Below are 21210 nucleotides of genomic sequence, written 5' to 3' on the forward strand. Positions count from 1 at the left end.
TCCTGAGGACAAGGTCGACCACTTGTTGGAGGTGGTTTTGTCTGTGGATAGTGCTGACTTTATTTCCATCAAAGTACTTCACTCCCTGTTGGGGTTGCTGATTTTTGCGGGTCGGGCTAAACCACCGGGTAGAATCTTTAATAGGCGGCTTGAGAGTCCCCTATGGGGTATCGATCTAGGATCCGGGTGCCTCTTGGCAAGGAAGAAGGACCTCAAGGTTTAGGAGTAATTTTTGAGGAACTTCAAGGTTGTCTGTATAGGGAGGAAAAGCCTTAGTTCCATCCATCTGCTGCACCTATTCACAGGGGTTTTTGGGTATGGGGCTTATCTGTACGGTGAATGGAGCGCGGCTCCTTGGCCTGATGACTGGGTTTAGGAGGGTCTGACTAAGAGCCTCACCCTGTTGGAACTTTTCCCGATCATAGTGGGGTCAGAAGTTGAAGACTCGGTCTGTCATTTCTGGTCGGACAACATGAGCGTGGTTTATGCTATAAACAGCTTGTCGGCTTCGGCCCAAAAGGGGGGCACGTATTTGTGGCACCTAGTGTTAAGATGCTTACGGTTGAAAGTTAGCTTTTCAGCTTGGTAGGTGCCTGGGGTGAGAAATTGTGGTGGCGGATGCGCTATCCAGGTTCAATTAGGAACAGTTTAGGAAGGTACCACCAAGGGCTGAGAAAAATGGCTCATCTTGCCATTTAAGATGGCTTTTTGCGTTTGATGTGGCGGGAGCTTTGAGGGTAGACAAATTGGTGGCTTCGTCCAGGGCTGGCGTATACGGCGGCACCAAATGGGAACATGTCCGGCCTGCTGAGAGTGGTCTGTTACTGCTAGACCCAGGTCAAAAAAATGGACCCTGAGGGAACGGGGGCTTGGCTCCCTCTATACGGATATGACTTCCCAGAAGGTTGCGCAGGTAGGAGCTTGGAGGATTATCGTGGCTTGAGACCACAGGGCCCTCTGCAGATATTAGTGCATGCGGATGGATCGTCGCTGTCAATTTTTCAGTTTAAAAAGGTGCCCGCTAGGGCAGGGTTGGCGGCCTCGCCCCCACTAGTATTGCGTCCCATTCATTTAGGATCGGGGCGGCGATGAGTGCTACTAGCAGTGTTGCTCCGGAGGCAGATATCTGGTGGCTGGGGCGGTGTAAATCAGGTAGATTTAAACTGTACATCGGCCAGCAGTTGAGATTCCTATCATCCAGGGCTAACATTCGGTGGCTAGGATGCAGGGGTTTAACATGGGACGAATTGCATACACTGCTCCAGGATGCTCATAGGAGGTGGGGGCAACCTCACATTATTGGGTGGCACCTGGGGGGGGAATGACAGGAATGTCCCCCTTTTGGATCTCATTAAGAGAATGGCTTCGGACATACGTTGGGTGTGCGCTTGGCTCAAAGATGTGAAGATTAGGTGGTCCAACGTAGTTGGACGACTGCTTTGGAGGTACATCGTTACTCAGAGAGCAGCGTACAATGTCAGGACATAGCTGAACAGGGACATGGGGAGAACGGTCACGGCGTTAGGTGTTTTTGCCATGAGGCACGATACGTTGATGGCTGACAATAAGGCTCTATCGCCCTGATGGCGTCCATCTTGCGGATGTAGGTTTGGACATTTGCCTTGGGGATATGTGAAAGCCTGCTTTCTGTAATTTCAACAAAAAAAAAGAAGAGGATATATAATTAATAATACGTTTCAAAAAAAAATATTGAGAAAGGCCAAATAACTCTACCAGCTTACAGCTTTCTCTCTCTGCCAATAGGGCGCGCGCAATCCGTGCCGCACTGCTAACACTGTGTAGGTCCCTGGCCGTCTGTCAGTAGGGGTTAGATTAGCTAGTTCATTGCCGCCACCAAATTTTGATTAAGAACTTTATACAGTTCTTTGTGATTATTTAATAAGTTGCCTAAGTTGGCATATTTAAATAGCCTAAGTTAAGAGGTTTATTTTTGTATAAATAAACGTGACCATGACCGGTCTATAGCCCAAAACCTGTTGTTGTGTGTTATTGGTTTACTTCTTGCTAGGGCACATAAGACGTAATAGGAAGTTTATCTCTTATGGAAGTGGAGGGCCCTCTAGTGGGCCTGTAACAAAATTAAGGGATAACTGAGTTGAAGTCTGGAGGGTACTAAGCAGTTACATTGTTGCAAGTGTAGGGGTGGGTGCTTCTGCTTACCTTTATAGGTCCTGGCTGCAGTGGATCCGGCCCTCTTTGTTCCTGGTTCCAGACTTCAAAGGAGGTTTCCCCGCCCACCTGTCCCTGGAAGAAGAGGTGGCGGCTCATAGTGGTAATTGTTAGGGTTCCCCCTGGCGTGGGTAGGTTTAGGTGAACTAGCCCCTTGTTAGCCCAGGTCTTAATTATAGCTTCCACCTTTTTTAAGCATGTTTTTACGACTCGTCTGAGGAGGTCGCCTTATTGGGCTGGTTGGTTATGCCTTAGCTGGCGGTCGGTCAGGGCCCAGAGAGCGGGCAGGGAGAAAGAAGAGCGATGCCCTACGATGGGGGAGGCAACGCCCGCTAGGTGCTGACCTAGGGGTTACTCCCCCCTACGAATCGTAGGCCAAATAACTCTACCGGCTTACAGCTTTCTCTCTATGCCAATGGGGTGCGCGCAATCCGTGCCACGCTGCTAACACTGTGTAAGTCCCTGGCCGTCTGTCAGTAGGGGTTAGATTAGCTAGTTCATTGCCGCCACCAAATTTTGATTAAGAACTTTATACAGTTCTTTGTGATTATTTAATAAGTTGCCTAAGTTGGCATATTTAAATAGCCTAAGTTAAGAGGTTTATTTTTGTATAAATAAACGTGACCGTGACCGGTCTTTAGCCCAAAACCTGTTGTTGTGTGTTATTGGTTTACTTCTTGCTAGCGCACTTAAGACGTAATAGGAAGTTTATCTCTTATGCATTTAATAGCGTGTGCATTCTTCCATTTTGACATAGAGCGAGGAGTGAGATACGCTCTATTCAGTAATTTATTGTGAGATTCTCTAAATTAAATTTCTTGGGAATATTCTACAATCAGTGTCAAACTTTTTCTAAAGTAATCCAAACTTAGATTACTAAGATCTCCACACCACTTCGCATATAGCGTTGAGATTCTACCTTTAGCTTCTGAGGAGATAATACTTCTGTACAAATAAGATATGGAATGTTTCCCAGACCGATAAATATTAATAATTGAATCTATATTTCTCAAGTTATTTGGACTAAACTCTGTTAGTTTATTGAAGTCAACAAAATGTCGAACTTGCAAATAAGCAAAAAATTGCGATTTTTCCAACTTAAATTCTTTGACCAATAAATCAAAAGTTTTGACGGTCTTGGTCTGAGAGTCAATTAATTGACTGATCCATATTAGTCCTTTCTTGGCCCAATCACCAAATGCATACGTATCCATTTCACTTATAAAATTGGGATTCCCCCTTATAGGTAAATATTGTGATATTTTATAGTCTATTTGAAACGCTTGACATATTTTCTTCCAAGCTAAAGTTATATTGTAAATTGTATATTTAAAATTTGATCTCTCAGTTGGCTTTGTTAATGGGTAATGTAATAGATCTCTAAGAGATAAGGGGGCTGCCGCCTTTTCCTCATTTTGATAATTTGTTATGTATTCTGCACCTGTTATCCAATCTAATGCTATTTTGGCTAGACAGACCCAGTTATACACTTTTAAATTGGGAAGGGCGAACCCCCCATCACATCTCAAATGTGATAAATTTTTAAGTCCTATACGTGGCATCCCTCTGCCCCAGAAAAATTGTATACATTGAGAATTAAATCTTTGAAGGTCTTTTGCCCGGATAAAAACTGGAATATTTTGCATAAGGAATAAAAGTTTTGGGAAAAGCATCATCTTAATAAGAAGTACTTTTGCCGAAAGAGAAAGTGGTAATTTGGACCAATTTTTTAAGGAATCAGTACATTTCTGCCATATAGGTACATCATTTAGGCTGTACCAGTCATCTGGATTCTTTGATAGGATAATCCCAAGATATTTAATTTTCCCCACTGCAAGTTTAAACAGATTCTCAAGCAGACTGTTCTTTTTTTTAATGATCCACAGGATCTCTGACTTATTTAGGTTAATTTTGTAGCCCGAAAATTTACTGAACTCACCAATTATGTCAGAGATGCGTGGTATATTTTCCCTGGAGTTACATATATAAAAGAGGATGTCGTCCGCATACATAGATAGAGTGATTCTTTTATCCCCCAGTAGGACCCCTTCTAATCTATCCCTACAACTGATTGCCAGGGGTTCTAATGATATATTGAAGAGTAAAGGTGACAGCGGGCAACACTGTCTAGTTCCTTTCTGAAGTATTAGACCCGGGGAACTTAGACAGTTGACATTTATATAAGAGATAGGGTCTTGATAAATTAATTTAATATAATTAGTAAAGTTTCCTACTATCCCAAAGCTGTTCAATGCTGTAAAGAGATGGTCCCATGTAATACAGTCGAATGCCTTTTCTGTATCGACTGTTAGCAGAGCAAAATCTGAATAATTATTTATCTTATTACTCTTCCCCCTTACTGCTTGTTCTATCAGGAGCAGTTCTGATATTTTTCTGGGAAGTCCTACCTGGCATGAATCCGCCCGCTAGGTGCTGACCTAGGGGTTACTCCCCCCTACGAATCGTAGGCCAAATAACTCTACCGGCTTACAGCTTTCTCTCTATGCCAATGGGGTGCGCGCAATCCGTGCCACGCTGCTAACACTGTGTAAGTCCCTGGCCGTCTGTCAGTAGGGGTTAGATTAGCTAGTTCATTGCCGCCACCAAATTTTGATTAAGAACTTTATACAGTTCTTTGTGATTATTTAATAAGTTGCCTAAGTTGGCATATTTAAATAGCCTAAGTTAAGAGGTTTATTTTTGTATAAATAAACGTGACCGTGACCGGTCTTTAGCCCAAAACCTGTTGTTGTGTGTTATTGGTTTACTTCTTGCTAGCGCACTTAAGACGTAATAGGAAGTTTATCTCTTATGCATTTAATAGCGTGTGCATTCTTCCATTTTGACATAGAGCGAGGAGTGAGATACGCTCTATTCAGTAATTTATTGTGAGATTCTCTAAATTAAATTTCTTGGGAATATTCTACAATCAGTGTCAAACTTTTTCTAAAGTAATCCAAACTTAGATTACTAAGATCTCCACACCACTTCGCATATAGCGTTGAGATTCTACCTTTAGCTTCTGAGGAGATAATACTTCTGTACAAATAAGATATGGAATGTTTCCCAGACCGATAAATATTAATAATTGAATCTATATTTCTCAAGTTATTTGGACTAAACTCTGTTAGTTTATTGAAGTCAACAAAATGTCGAACTTGCAAATAAGCAAAAAATTGCGATTTTTCCAACTTAAATTCTTTGACCAATAAATCAAAAGTTTTGACGGTCTTGGTCTGAGAGTCAATTAATTGACTGATCCATATTAGTCCTTTCTTGGCCCAATCACCAAATGCATACGTATCCATTTCACTTATAAAATTGGGATTCCCCCTTATAGGTAAATATTGTGATATTTTATAGTCTATTTGAAACGCTTGACATATTTTCTTCCAAGCTAAAGTTATATTGTAAATTGTATATTTAAAATTTGATCTCTCAGTTGGCTTTGTTAATGGGTAATGTAATAGATCTCTAAGAGATAAGGGGGCTGCCGCCTTTTCCTCATTTTGATAATTTGTTATGTATTCTGCACCTGTTATCCAATCTAATGCTATTTTGGCTAGACAGACCCAGTTATACACTTTTAAATTGGGAAGGGCGAACCCCCCATCACATCTCAAATGTGATAAATTTTTAAGTCCTATACGTGGCATCCCTCTGCCCCAGAAAAATTGTATACATTGAGAATTAAATCTTTGAAGGTCTTTTGCCCGGATAAAAACTGGAATATTTTGCATAAGGAATAAAAGTTTTGGGAAAAGCATCATCTTAATAAGAAGTACTTTTGCCGAAAGAGAAAGTGGTAATTTGGACCAATTTTTTAAGGAATCAGTACATTTCTGCCATATAGGTACATCATTTAGGCTGTACCAGTCATCTGGATTCTTTGATAGGATAATCCCAAGATATTTAATTTTCCCCACTGCAAGTTTAAACAGATTCTCAAGCAGACTGTTCTTTTTTTTAATGATCCACAGGATCTCTGACTTATTTAGGTTAATTTTGTAGCCCGAAAATTTACTGAACTCACCAATTATGTCAGAGATGCGTGGTATATTTTCCCTGGAGTTACATATATAAAAGAGGATGTCGTCCGCATACATAGATAGAGTGATTCTTTTATCCCCCAGTAGGACCCCTTCTAATCTATCCCTACAACTGATTGCCAGGGGTTCTAATGATATATTGAAGAGTAAAGGTGACAGCGGGCAACACTGTCTAGTTCCTTTCTGAAGTATTAGACCCGGGGAACTTAGACAGTTGACATTTATATAAGAGATAGGGTCTTGATAAATTAATTTAATATAATTAGTAAAGTTTCCTACTATCCCAAAGCTGTTCAATGCTGTAAAGAGATGGTCCCATGTAATACAGTCGAATGCCTTTTCTGTATCGACTGTTAGCAGAGCAAAATCTGAATAATTATTTATCTTATTACTCTTCCCCCTTACTGCTTGTTCTATCAGGAGCAGTTCTGATATTTTTCTGGGAAGTCCTACCTGGCATGAATCCAGTTTGGTCTGTAAGTATAATTCCCCCTATGATTCCCTTGAGTCTATTTGCCATAATACTTGCAGCTAATTTATAATCGACTTTTAATAATGAAATTGGATGGTAAGAATCCTTAGATTCTGCGTCCTTATCCTTCTTATGTTTTAATGTTATATTCGCTGCTGAAAAAATATATATTAAATCTTGCATAGTTATTAATATCAGACTTTGATCATTGTTGGTTTAAGAAAGCTTCTCTCTCTAACTTTGCTCTCTGATAATTGGACCAGTTTAGCTTACTGGCATTTTCTAAGTATCTCGCATACTTGTTTTTTAACTGATTGGCTATTTGAATCTCCCTTTTACCTAAAGCCCTTTTTCTTGCAATCATATAGGCCTTAATTTGCCCTCTAAAGAATGCCTTTACCGTCTCCCAAAAAAATTCTATTTTTGGAAGATAGTTCTTATTAAAGTGGAGAAACTCCCTCCACTTAGATTGCATCCAATTCCTAAATTTAATATTGGAGATAAGGAATGAGGGGAAATAGAACCCTGCCCTTTTATTCTGTTTAACATTATGCTGCCTTATTACTAATGATATAATTGCATGATCTGAAATCACAATATTGGCGATGTCTGTCACAATCTCAGCCCCCAAAAGAGACTCGCTAATTAAAAACATATCAATTCTTGAAAAAATTTTGTGCGACTTGGATTCGCACGTGTATGCTCTCTCATCTGGGTGCTGCAATCTACAGACATCTTTCAATTTCAGGCTTTAAGCAAATTGCGTACTTTCTATATTTGCTTTTTATCATTTACATTTTTTTTCCCTAAACAAAACTTTATAGAGCTTTATTTTTTGCCTCCAGTTTTCTTCAGTTATATTTGCCTATTGCTTTCCTTCTTGATACCTACTTGTAGGCAGCGGTAAAGGTTACACCCGGAAGAGAACAGAGTGCAGTGGAGGCAGCAGCGGTAGTGTAAAGCTGAGCTGAAGCGACCTGATATCCACTTACAGTATATGGGAGACTAACATACTGCTTGCAGCCTTGCAGTCACAAAGCAGCTTAATTCCAGAGCAGAGAAGATGGCTATTATGTTCACTATCAGTGACTGTAAAAGCCGTCTTGTCTGCTCTAGGAATAAAAGCTGCCCGGTGCACCAGAGAACACTGTTCCTCAGAGATCACTGTAATGAAGACCTAGGGCTAGATTTATCAAGCCCCTACGGCTGCAAGTTCTCACAAGAACTTGCTCGCCGTGATTTATCAAGCAGCGGTCACCAGACCGCTGCTTCCCTAAGCTCTTTGCCACCTCTAAGGTGGCAAAATTTAATCTCCTCGGTCGAGTCTGACCGAGGAGATTGACAGCTCCTGCCCGCACGTGATCGGCTGTGCGCGGGCAGGGTGCGGGATTGCACGTGAGCGCAAAATTGCGCTTGTGTGCAATGTTAATTACCTACGGGTAATTTCACCCCGCCACAGGCGAGCTGAGGTGTACAGGGGCACATATACGTGCCCCTGTACGCCTCAGCTATGATAAATCTAGCCCCTAGTGTGATCGGCAGGTGGTCACAGTCTGGTTAGCTAGTACAGCTGATTGTGAATGTTGCAGCATGGAGGTAAATAAAAGTTCATAAATCCTCTGACTTGGTGCTGGAAATAGTTTAACACTGCATGCTGTGCTGTTGCATGAAGCGTGTGCGTGGAGCTGGAGCCAGAGTTTACTGTGCATTCAACTGAACTGTGAGTAACTTTCTTAAAAAGATTCCTTTGGGGGCCATAACAGATAGCAGCTAGCAATTAATACAGTCGTTAGCTAGATTTATGGAAGGGAAGCCGTGTCCATTCATAGTGTTTTTTTGCCCTTCCTCCTGCTCTCCTTCCCCCCCTCCACCTCAGTGCTGCATGTTATCTCTGCAGAGGAATCTGCTTATTAAAACTAGCAAGCACAGAGGGGTAGCCTGTGTTTCATCTCTCACAATATGTCAGGGACAGGGAGTCACTAGAAAATAAATCACACCATAAAAAGTATTGCTGGGGAGAAGGGGGCTTAGACTTCCTATTTAAGAACATATATTAACCCCTTCTTCTTCTGACCCTAATAATATCACAGATTTTTGCCTTATAATGATCCCTTTTAAAAATGTTGCTCCAATAATGCTTCCAAGTTCCAAATAACAGCATGTGGTTGTCTGTAGATGTAATTTTTTTTCACAAAGTCTTTATATCTTTTTTTTTATTTATTTTTTTAAGTTAGGTTTAGGGATGTGTATAGAAGGGTTGAATTTCTATTCAAAATATTACCTTAAATAAAAATAATTTTTATATAGTATTAGTCCAGACTCCCTGGATGATTTTATATATATAATAAATTGGCTCGCACCACTTCACTAGTTTCAACTAACTCATTCGAGTGACCTGATTTTAAAAGTTTTTATCAGATCAGCACTGTGCTCGGGGGGAGAAAAAATTATTAAATAACAATTAGTGAAGAAAAAACTGTGGGAAAAAAATTTCCCACAGTAAGTTCCCTTTATCCTGCACCAGAGTATAGGGTTAATATTAAAAATAACTAGTGATTCTTCTAAAGGAGTGGCTATTCTCTACAATCTCATTCTACTGTGGATTAGAATATTAGTACTATCATGCCATTATCTATGGAGATAGATAATAAGCACTTAGCTGTGATGTTATAGCTTTCACACTTGTCATCCAGGTCATGGACCAATAGATCTTGGGGAGAAAGACATTTAATCACTTTAGGTTCAGCTATCTGCGCTAATAAGCCTTCTCTTATATAGCTAGCTTCCTGTTTTAAGTTCAATTTAGCATACTTGGTTTTCCCAAGGCCATGCACCTGTATAGGGATGAACAGATCATGCTTAACTCTCTCAATTTCTGTGAGAAATTGAGAATGATCTCCCCTTTAGGGGCCTTAGCGTCCCCCTTGTGGAGAGATATGGTTAATACATCGCCGTCTAAGGAAATATTTGCTATCTTTCCAGGCGAATTTTTAAAAGTATTACCATCAGAGCCACTTAAAGGAGTCTGATCATCTATTTGTAGGATAATGTTTTGAGGTACAGAGTTATTCCTGAAATGAATCTCCACAGCATCTGGCTTCTCTTCCACCACATGACAGTTATGTCAGGTGCGAGATATACCGGATTGCTCATAATTTATTGGCCATTTTACTTGTGACCAAATTACATTATTTATGCTATCAATTATGGTGCTTAATCACTTCAGGAGATCACTACCAATAATTAAACGATCAGTTGGCAGATCCACTATAATGACAGGGTGTCTTATTACCCTGTTCCCCAGCCTTAGTTTTAACCATGCCATACCGTAGGCTTTGAGAAAGTCACCCCAACACCTATTAGTGAACTATCAAATTCTTTTATTTTAAGTTTGTGAGGTGTTAGCTCATTTAGCTGTGTGTAGTACCTGTAAGATAAAATAGTTGCCTGAAATCCAGTATCAATTAATCCCATGATAGGGTTAGGAACTGAATCCTGAAGTTCAACACATACATACTATCTCCTTGCAGTTTCTACCATTTCACACATAAAATTAGCATGATTACATATCTGTGGGCTTCGCCACAAGTTACCTTAACCCGCCACGTTACGTGATGCAGAAGAATTTTCATTCTTACCAGTCCTTTCCTCTGTAATAGGGTTGACAGGGTTCCTGTGTACTGCATCTTTGGGAATAAGGTTAGGAGAAAACTGCAAAGGAAGAGGTTTGTTAGAGCTTCCAGGCTGAGGTTGCTTGTCAACACAGATAAATAGTCCGTTCCTATCATTATTGACATTTATCATTTTGTTTGGTATATCTCTCCCCTCTCTTTCAGGTAATACTGCAGTATTTATGACTGTGCCTGTGGCTGTACCCCTAAAAAAGGATTATTAGGGTTCTGAGCCATCAAAGCTTGACTCATATTAGTAAATAGTGTACATATTTTTTTTTTATATATTTTAATTCTTTATTGAAAATACAAAAGAAATGACAACACATAGATGAACAAATTATAGACATACACTTGACTTATTTTCATATCTATATAATAAACTCTGACATCTTAATCACTTTAATGTGTACCATCATCTGTTGTTTTATATGTTCAGTGTCACTCTTATTGATGATGGATGGTCTCTTCATGGACTGGGGACCTGTTAAGGTTGGAGTTAGTTGTTAATGTTGCAATTGTTAAGCTATAAGTTCTTGTGTAACCTGTTCATCAAAAAAAAAAATCTGATATCTGATCATCTAACATTTAAGTTGAGTGAGTAACATAGGTTATAAAATAGTTATATAGATCATAAATCATCACAAAAGGTAAACTTACAACCTAAAAAAGAAAAAGTTAGAAAACGAAAAAATTCTGCCCAGGGATATGTCTGCAGCCTCTAAGGTAACTAATAATGGGATATCATATGTCAACATCCTTTCCACCACATGTATCAATATCTACTTGTTCGTCTATTGAGATCACAGGCCCCACCATTACTCATTATACATTAGCATATTTGTATTGTTCCCATAGGAACACAATGTCATAGTATAGATTTAACCTCCCAGTGGAGAAATAGAAATATCTCTCCATTATAATTGTATAGTCCACTTGCTGCTTCCACTTTTCCAAAGTGGGAATTTTCAGGGATTTCCAAAATTTAGGGATTAACTTTTTGACTGCAGTAATCATAATTTGAGCTATGCTATGCCGTATTTTACATGGTATAGTGGATAGATCATTGAATATAGGAAGTTCCGGGGAGAATTGCAAGCTGACAACTATGACCTCACCAATCACCTTAAAAATGTCCCTCCAAAATGGAGCCAAATGTACACAATTTCACCAAATATGTAACATTGTCCCCTCCTGTCCACAACCCCTCCAGCACTTATTACTAGCGTTTTTAAACATATGCTTCAATTTGTTAGATGTTAAATACCATCTTGTGAGAATTTTCATATTCGCTTCCAAGTATGAAGCCGAATGTGCTGATTTTGCTGTAAAGCAAGCCCACCTTTTCCATTGGGGGAGTGTAATCTGCCCTTTCATCTCAGTCTCCCATTTGTGTACATATGCAGGTTTAAAGGGACATAATACTCATATGCTAAATCACTTGAAACTGATGCAGTATAACTGTAAAAAGCTGACAGGAAAATATCACCTGAGCATCTCTATATAAAAAAGTAAGATATTTTACCTCACAATCTCCTCATCTCAGCAGAATAAGTTCTGTGTAAAAAGTTATACTCAGCTGCTCTCAGCTGCAGGTAAAAAAAAATGAAGAAATGAACAGCAGCCAATCAGCATCAGAAGTGCTGAGGTCATGAACTCTTTTACTGTGATCTCATGAGATTTCACTTAACTCTCATGAGATTTCATAGCAAACTTCCTTTACCTGATTGGTGAAATAAGATGAGAGTGCACAAGGCTCATCCTTTCAGCTGTCCCAGGACAGACATACTAATATGCTGCTTAGAAACCCTTTACAATGGGAGGTGGCTACTGAGGAACTTTTGAGGTAAAATATCTTTCTTTTTTACATAGAGATGTTCAGGTGATATTTTCTAGTCAGCTTTTTACAGCTATACTGCATCACTTTCAAGTGTTTAAACATTTGGGTATTATGGCCCTTTAAGTGAGAGATGTGATGTTAAGAGACATTAATATATAGTCGACATGATACCCTTTTTTGCTACCTTACGGTCAAGACACAGGTCTTCAAAAGCTGTTAGGGGACGTAGGAAGTCTAGTCTATTTTTGTGAGTTAAAATATAGTATCTTGTTTGGTGTAACATGAACCAGTCCGAAAAACATTCATATCCCATATCCAGTAGCTCTTGTCTATTCAATAATTTCCCTTTATCTGTTAAATTACAGATTGGGATCATATCTTGGAAGTCGCTTGGGCATCTGAGTAAATGCATGTTTTTACGCCTATTTCCCTCAAATTCTTTATTGTAAGTCAACGTTGTGAGTGGTGAATATATGGAGGACAGACTAGGGAATTTATATGATTTCTCACCTTGCCAGCACCAATCTACGACCCTACCCAGAGAGATGGCTATCTTATACCAATTCAAGTTAGGGACTCCCACTCCTCCTGTTTCTCGAGGGGTGTATATTGTATTCTGAGACAATCTAGAAGTTTTCCACTGCCAAATATATGAGTTTAATATCTTTTGTAATTTTTGAATGTATCTAGATACTCCAGTAATAGGCAGGACTTGCATAATGTATAATGCCTTAGGTAGTAAAGTCATTTTTACAGCCGCTATTCTTACTAGCCAAGATATACTTTGTTTGGGAATCCATGTAGAGGTTAAGAGTTGAAACTCAGTTAAGAGCTTCCCACAATTTAGCTTGCGCAGTTGTTCCTCATCCGAGGTTAGCTGGACCCCTAAATATTTTAATGCCTTAAGATTAACGTTAAAAGGGCAATTTATCTTGATTGCGTCCAGGGTGTCCTTAGGGAAATTAATTGGATATAGTTCTGATTTGGACGGTTTGATCAGAAAATTGTAAACCTTTCCAAATTCTTGAAGATCCCTCTGAACACTCTCCAGGGATTTAACAGGAGAGGACAAGGTCATTAGGACATCGTCCGCAAACATGGCTAATTTATATGATTGGTCTAAAATGTCTATTCCCATTATATTTCTATGCAATTTCTACGCAATTTAACCGCCAACGGCTCCAGGGATAGGACAAACAGCAGAGGTGATAATGGGCAGCCCTGCCTCAACCCATTCCGAATCTCAAAAGCATCCGACAGAAGTCCATTAACTCTCATCTGTGCTGAAGGGTTAGAATATAGAGCAAAAATTTGAAATATAAATTTGGGTGGGAAGCCGAATTTAATTAAAGTGGAGTGCAGGAAAGTCCAATCTAATCTATCGAATGCTTTCTCTGCATCTGTTGACAAGAATACTGCTGGTATCTTAGCAAATTTAAAGTGGTCTAAGAGGGTGACAACCTTACTTAAATTATTCCTAGCTTCTCTATTTTTTACAAAACCCACCTGATCACAATTAAGCAGAGACAGCAGCAATTTGTTCATCCTAATAGCTAGGATTTTAGCATATAATTTAAGATCTGCATTTAGCAGAGAAATGGGCCTGTAATTGGCTGGTGAGTCAGAGGATTTCCTGATTTCGGTAGCACCGTTATGTATGCCTGAAGCATAGTATCTGGGAACACGTGTCCTTCTGAAATAAAGTTAAATAAAGAGGCCAGATGTTGGCTCAGTTGGGATTTAAAGGTTTTGTAATAGAGGGCAGTGAAGCCATCGGGACCTGGTGCCTTGCTAGGTTTCATATCAGAGATTGCTGCTTGAACTTCTTCCCCACTTATTGATAATTCTAGTAATGTTGCTTCCTCTGACAGCACACGTGGGAGAGGTATATCGCTTAGGTATTTGTCACACGCTTTCCTATGTTATTCAGAGGGTCTGTCTGGATATATATTATATAATTTGTGATAAAATTCCTGGAAGAGTTTAGCAATGCCTGCAGTATCCTCTATCCGAGTCCCTGATTTGGATACAATTGTAAGTTTTCATTTGCTGTTTCCTCAGTGCCTTCGCCAAGTATTTACCTGTTCTATTACCCTCCCCGTAGATATTGTTCCTATTTTTACGTGGTTGTCTTTGGGGTTCAACTTGTTCAGCATTAATATCTTGGGGAGCACTATTTACTTGGGGTGTCTGGTTATCCTGAGAGTATTTTCGCCACTTTTGGTATTTATTTCTATGGGGGTACCGATCACCTTGTGGGTATTCATCTCTTTGGGGATAACTATTTATCTGGGTATGCCCCCCATTTTGAGTATATTCTCTCTGCACCTCGGCCCGTGATGGGGAAGGGGCAGAGTTAAAACTTTGTGGGGAAGACCTGTTTTCTCTGGCCACCTCCGCATAAGTTTTCTTTTTAGACTCCAAATGGAGGGGGCGAGGTGACACCCTAGTTTCTGCCACAATTTTGGGGCTGGGCCTTGGTTCCTTTTTAACCCCCTGTTCACCGGACTGCTGAATTGAGTATAACTTTGTACTCTCTTTGATCAGCCAGACCAATGAGCAGTTCTCATCAAAATCTCTAGCCACATTAATTTTGATGTGTGAGGGCAGTGCTTCAAAAAATAAATTCACAAATTCTGAGCTCTCAAATTTGGGGTAATCTTCGGCCATACTGTACGCACTTTTTAGTGCAGAAAGGAATTTAATTGGGCTTTGATTCGCGCCACATTTCAAACCGTATACAGCTGCTTTAGCAGCAGCAGTCCTGCAACAAAAAACAAATTCCTTTTTAAACTGTCGTTTTGTTTCACTCCAGGAATGAACATTCATATACTTTAGTGAAGCAAAGAATTTTTGATGTTCACTTTCAAATACCCAGGGCAGAAAATTAATTTTTGATTGCTCACTATCAACATTTATTATGGATAAAGTATTCTCATAAGTTTCTAAGTGGTCAATTATAGAAGTGGTTCCCTTTTTGGAAAAATTAGGTACTGCACCATTTAAGAAAGTAATTATTTTAGGGGTGTCATATACCTTATTATACGCATCTTGGGTCTTCCTAGGGACCTGCTTGTTAGGGTTGGAGCATTCCCTATCTGCCCTTTTACTATGGGGAGATCCCTTACGCATATTAGCATTATAGGGGCTATTTGGGTAACTGGCTCCACCCTCTGACTCACTAGAATCACTGCCCTCCCCCTCTGAAGTGTAGCAGCTCCCTGAATTTAAAACATGAGGTGACTGTCTATGTGGGAAGTTTATCTCTGAGCCAATCAGTGACCTGTGTTTAAATTCTTCCCTAAAGTTCTGTAATTCACTTCTCATAAGTCCTTTTAGTATTTCTAAAATACCTGCATTATCCTCATTGCTATTAGAGGGGGTTTCATTATGGCAAAATTGTCTTTTTAATTCATTTAACTCTTTCTGGCTCTGTGTGAGTTGTTTATGCAAATCTTCTATTTGGGCTACTAAATGTTGGTTATATTTTTGTAAGGTGGCCATGTTCTGGGCAAGCGCATTAATTTTATCCTGGACTTGCTCCACCTCCTCTTCACCTAGCCTTAAGGAATAATTTTCACCCCTCAGTTGCTTAATTGTGAATTCTGTACTTCAATTGTATTGTACATTTCATCGTTCACACAGAGGAATAGACCCCAAGTTTTGAAAATTATTTTGTCGCGTTTTCTCGGTTTCTGAGGTCGGCCAAATTTTAACTGCCCTTGAAATATTTAATTTTCGCCACACCATATATTATTTGCAATATTTTTGGCCTTAGTCTTAAAGGGACAGTCTACACCAGAATTGTTATTGTTTTAAAAGATAGATAATCCCTTTTTTTTACCCATTCCCTAGTTTTTCATAACCAACACAGTTATATTTATATATTTTTTACCTCTGTGATTATCTAGTATCTAAGCGTCTGCAAACTGCCCCTTTATTTCAGTTCTTTTGACAGACTTGCAGTTTAGCCAATCAGTGATGGCTCCCAGGTAACTTCACGTGCATGAGCACAGTGTTATCTATATGAAAAACATGAACTAACACCCTCTAGTGGTGAAAAACCTGTTAAAATGCATTCTTAAGAGGCGGCCTTCAAGGTCTAAGAAATTAGCATATGAACCTCCTAGGTTAAGCTTTCAACTAAGAATACCAAGAGAACAAAGAAAAATTGGTGATAAAAGTAAATTGGAGAATTGTTTGAAATTACATGCCCTATCTGAATCATGAAAGTTTTTTTTAGACTAGACTGTCCCTTTAAGCATCTTAATGTAAGTGCCTAATTCTCCCTTAATACTTCATTTATTTTTAAGGGGAGTAATAACTTCTGTTTTAAGCATTTCTGCCTGACTAATGGGCGATTCTGGGGAACATATTTCAATACTATGTATAGATTCAATTGATTCACGTTTAGTAACAGACATTATTATTTTGGCTTAGTATTTGGTTAAATTAAAATGCTAATACAATTTTGACCAACAAGAGAAAAAACTAATAATTTTAAAATATTAATATTAATTTTGAAATATTAATTTAAAAAAAAAAATTATATTTTTCAAAAAAAAATGTTTGTTCTTCTTTAATAATCTACTTTTAATTTACTACAAATATATTATATCAATGTGATAAATATAATAATCTTACAGCAGTACCTGCAAATAATGGCCCCAATCCGATATAAATCGTCGCCCGCAAAAGCCAGCGACGCCAAAATTTGCGCTGGTTTGGTATCACATATACGGCGTAACATAGAAGTTATTCTTGTATATTTCTGCCTTCGGACGTAGTTTTTTGGCCCATAGACAGGTATACCAAACCAGCGCAGTTTGGTATCCAATATACAGCCTAAGGACCTCACCATTTTCACCTTGCCACAAATTGCAGGCGTAGTAAGCCTTACGCTGTGTATCGGAGCCCCGTAGCTCCCTAAACTAGCTGCAAAATAAAACCTAACACCTAACACATGCGCAATGTCTATCTACCTGTCAACCGCGAACTGCTAAATAAAACCTAACACCTAACGCATGCGCAATGTCTATCTACCTGTCAACCGTGATCCCCTGCCGCAATCCCTAATAAAGTGTTTAACCCTTAAACCACCGCTCCCGGACCCCTCCGCCACCTACATTAAATGTCTAACCCCCTAATGTGAGTCCCCTACACCGTCGCCACCTACATTAAAATTATTAACCCCTAATGTAATCCCCCTACACCGCCGCCATCTATATTACAATTATTACCCCCTAATGTGAGCCCCCTACCCCGCTGCCACCTATTTTAACTATTTTACCCCCTAATCTAATCCCCCTACACCGCCGCCACCAATTTTAAATGTATTAACCCCTAATCTAATCTTCCTACACCACCGCCACCTATATTAAATATATTAACCCCTAATCTAATCCCCCTACACCGGCGCCACCTATATTAAATATATTAACCCTAATTATATTAGGGTTAATATAGTTAATATAGTTATTATATTATATATATTAACTATATTAACCCTATCTAACTCTAACACCACTAACTTAAAAGGCCCCTTTAAGGGCTGGTAATAGAGCTGTTTACTTTTGTAATTTAGATTAGGGTAGGGAATTTTTTTTATTTTGGGGGGCTTTGTTATTTTATTAGGGGGCTTAGAATAGGTGTAATTAGCTTAAAATTCTTGTAATCTTTTTTTAATTTTTGTAATTTAGTGTTTGTTTTTTTTAGTAATTTAGTTTAGTGTATTTAATTGTATTTTAGTTTAGATATTTGCAGTTTATTTAATTTATTGATAGTGTAGGTGTATGTGTAACTTAGGTTAGGATTTATTTTACAGGTAAATTGGTTATTATTTTAACTAGGTAGCTATTAAATAGTTATTAACTATTTAATAGCTATTGTACCTAGTTAAAATAAATACCAAGTTACCTGTAAACTAAATATAAACCCTAAAATAGCTACAATGTAATTATTAATTATATTGTAGCTATCTTAGGGTTTATTTTATAGGTAAGTATTTAGTTTTAAATAGGAATAATTTAGTTAATATTATTAATATTATTTAGATTTATTTTAATAATAATTAAGTTAGTGGTGTTAGAGTTAGATAGGGTTAATATAGTTAATATATATAATATAATAACTATATTAAAGGGACAGTCAGCACCAGAATTTTTGTTGTTTAAAAAGATAGATAATCCGGGGGGGGGGCGGAGCTAACCGTCATGGAGGAAAGACGCAATTTCATAGAGCTCCTGGAGATATGTACTTTTACTGGGTATTTTCTACAAAATTTTACTGATAATGCAATGTAAACTATATCACAGTACTGAGTGTACTTGTTACAGCTTCAAATGATAGTTCTCCAGTTCGAAAGCCTAATCTAAGCTCCACGAACTATTACTACGCAGCCATTCTAACCTGATCTTACAGACCTTCAGCGCTACATATATCAGCATTCTAAGAAGATAGAATATGGAGCCTATGATCCCTACCGAGCCGCAAACATTAGAAGACCTGATATGTAGGCGTTTGTCTATATTTGAAACAAATATCCTAATGGCAATTCAGACAGCATTCAGAGAGGGACAACAAGGCGATGATCCAGCAGCACCGGAAAGCAGCATTTCAACTGCGCAACAGACAGGGTCGGTGAACATGACTACAATTGTCAGACCTGCTTCCCTACCTAATCTCGGATCTATGGTAAAGCCTTGTGCAGATGAGAGAGGTCTCTTGTCCCTGCAGATACACTTGGTCGAGCCCCAAGGTGGCAGAGGTGAAATTGCGATACCGCTTGTGGCAGATGCCAAGGGTTTCAGAGTGGCCTCAGATCGGGTGGTTGGCTGTGTCGACATCAGTCCGGAAGGTACCAAGAAAATATCAGCTGTAAGGTTTGTGCTGGCCTCGGCAGAAGGAACTCCATTAGACCCTAGCTACCTAAGTTACTGGCAGACTATAGTTAATGTGCACAGGATGAGACGAGTCACCCAGAATGACGACATTGAGAGACGTTGTTCTGCAGGGCCTCCACAACACGAAGCCGATGGCTCCACCGTACAGGTCCGGAGAGAGGGCATCGGTTGAGGTTTCTAGCATTATAGGACAGATCAATGGGCTTGACTGGACACTCTTCTGATAAGCCCAAACTATAGTTATGTGATGACCTATTTCAGATACCCGTAGCTCATGTTTCTCTTTATGGGACAATTTATAAAGTACGTTTTTTTATTGGAGTGACAAAGTGGCTTCAAAGAGAGCCCATGGGCTTTAAAATTTGAACTTCACTATGAGGGGGAATGTATAGCCTTTGACAATTGCCAGTTGAGCCTGTTAGGTTAGTTAATACAACATGTTTAATGTGTTTGTGGTTATGTCTCTTAGGATGTGTTTTTGACAGGTTAACATTACTGCCTGGGGTTTAATGACGTAATCATCTCCCAAATTTGTCCTACATGATTTTTTCCCCAGCTCATACACGCTTCATCTTATTACATACTTCTCAAACCATATACAGATATTCTAAGTGGGTATGCCTAAGCTGATAACATCTAGACCTTCCACATTTTATTTACATGCCTGCTTTCTAACTAGTACTGAGCTAAATAATTTGCCTAGGGTCAGACCCACCTGCTTAGGGAAGAATTAAATGTTAATATGGATGTAGTTAGCTTCTTGGGGAATTTTCTCCAATATGGTGGGCTTATATTAATGAGTCAGTTCATAAGGGTTTTCTGCCTGCGGCCGAGGCAGAAATGTATATTTATAGTTTAAGGACTCTAAAAATCCCATGTCTAATTACTTGTCACTTGCCATGTAAAACGTAAATGATGATTATATTAGATATCTATATTAATACCTACTTTTATAAGCCTATCTCCAATTGGTTCACAGACTGGCTACATCCATTTTGAAATCCCACAGTTCTTAGATGCTATACATGTATTTATTTAAACTATACTCAAATGTGTGTGTTTCAGGCACACTCTGACCCATAGCCTTTAATATATGGAAAGACTACTGTTCCTGTTAGTTTGCTAAACTTATGGCAATATATAGATTTTATTTAATATAATATCCCCTGGTGTCTGGTTTATAGGGCCATCAGCTCCTATAATATTTCTCCACCGACTATATCTCCCCTCACCCTTTCCCGCTCTGCATTTGTGAGTGGGTCATATCCACTATCCCTTTACCGTCTGTGTCCAGTGGTGGCATCATCCCTGAGGGGAGATATTGCATAAATACTGCATAAGTACTTCTGCCATAGAGCCTCAATAGTGATATGTTCCCTTACCAACTCGGTCTTAAACTTAAACCTATATTTCTTTGTTTTTCGTCACAGCCTCACCTTCTTCGATTTCACTCCTACTTCCCCCCCCCCCCATTACACCACTGAGCCTATTTCATAGGCAAAGGAAAATGAGTCCTATAGAAACATTTATTTTCCTTTTTTACATGGCAACCACCTAATTCATTCATCCTCGTTGTCTCCCTTTCGTGATCTTAACAATATTGTGACATTCAATGTGCGCAGATGTCTGTCTGCTTGTCTTTTTTTTTAGATAATGAGGATGTGTTGATGAAGGTATCACATTTGTTTCCAGGAGAGTGACATGTTATTCATGTTGGTTGGCAATTATTTCATGATTATTGTTGATATATATATTTAATGTTATTTACTGCACCGACCAAGCCCAAAAGTGGCTATAGTCCTAATTTACCTACCTCTGACAAGTCTTTATATTGTACCATGGTCCAAGAGTGGCCCACTATTTTTAGAGGAGGTATTTATCCGTATAAAAATTAGGATTGTTGTTATTTTTGCCCACTACATTCTGAATCTATATCTACCTGATTATACATTGTCTTTTATTGTGAATGATTTTCCAAAGTTTGTAATATCTAAATGTTGGCATTTCTTCATACTCTGTATGCGTTTATAATATCCTTAATAAAAATTACTTTAAAAAAAAGATAGATAATCCCTTTATTACCCAT

The sequence above is a fragment of the Bombina bombina genome, chromosome 6 (genome assembly GCF_027579735.1).
Source record: "Bombina bombina isolate aBomBom1 chromosome 6, aBomBom1.pri, whole genome shotgun sequence".
Classification (NCBI taxonomy): domain Eukaryota; kingdom Metazoa; phylum Chordata; class Amphibia; order Anura; family Bombinatoridae; genus Bombina; species Bombina bombina.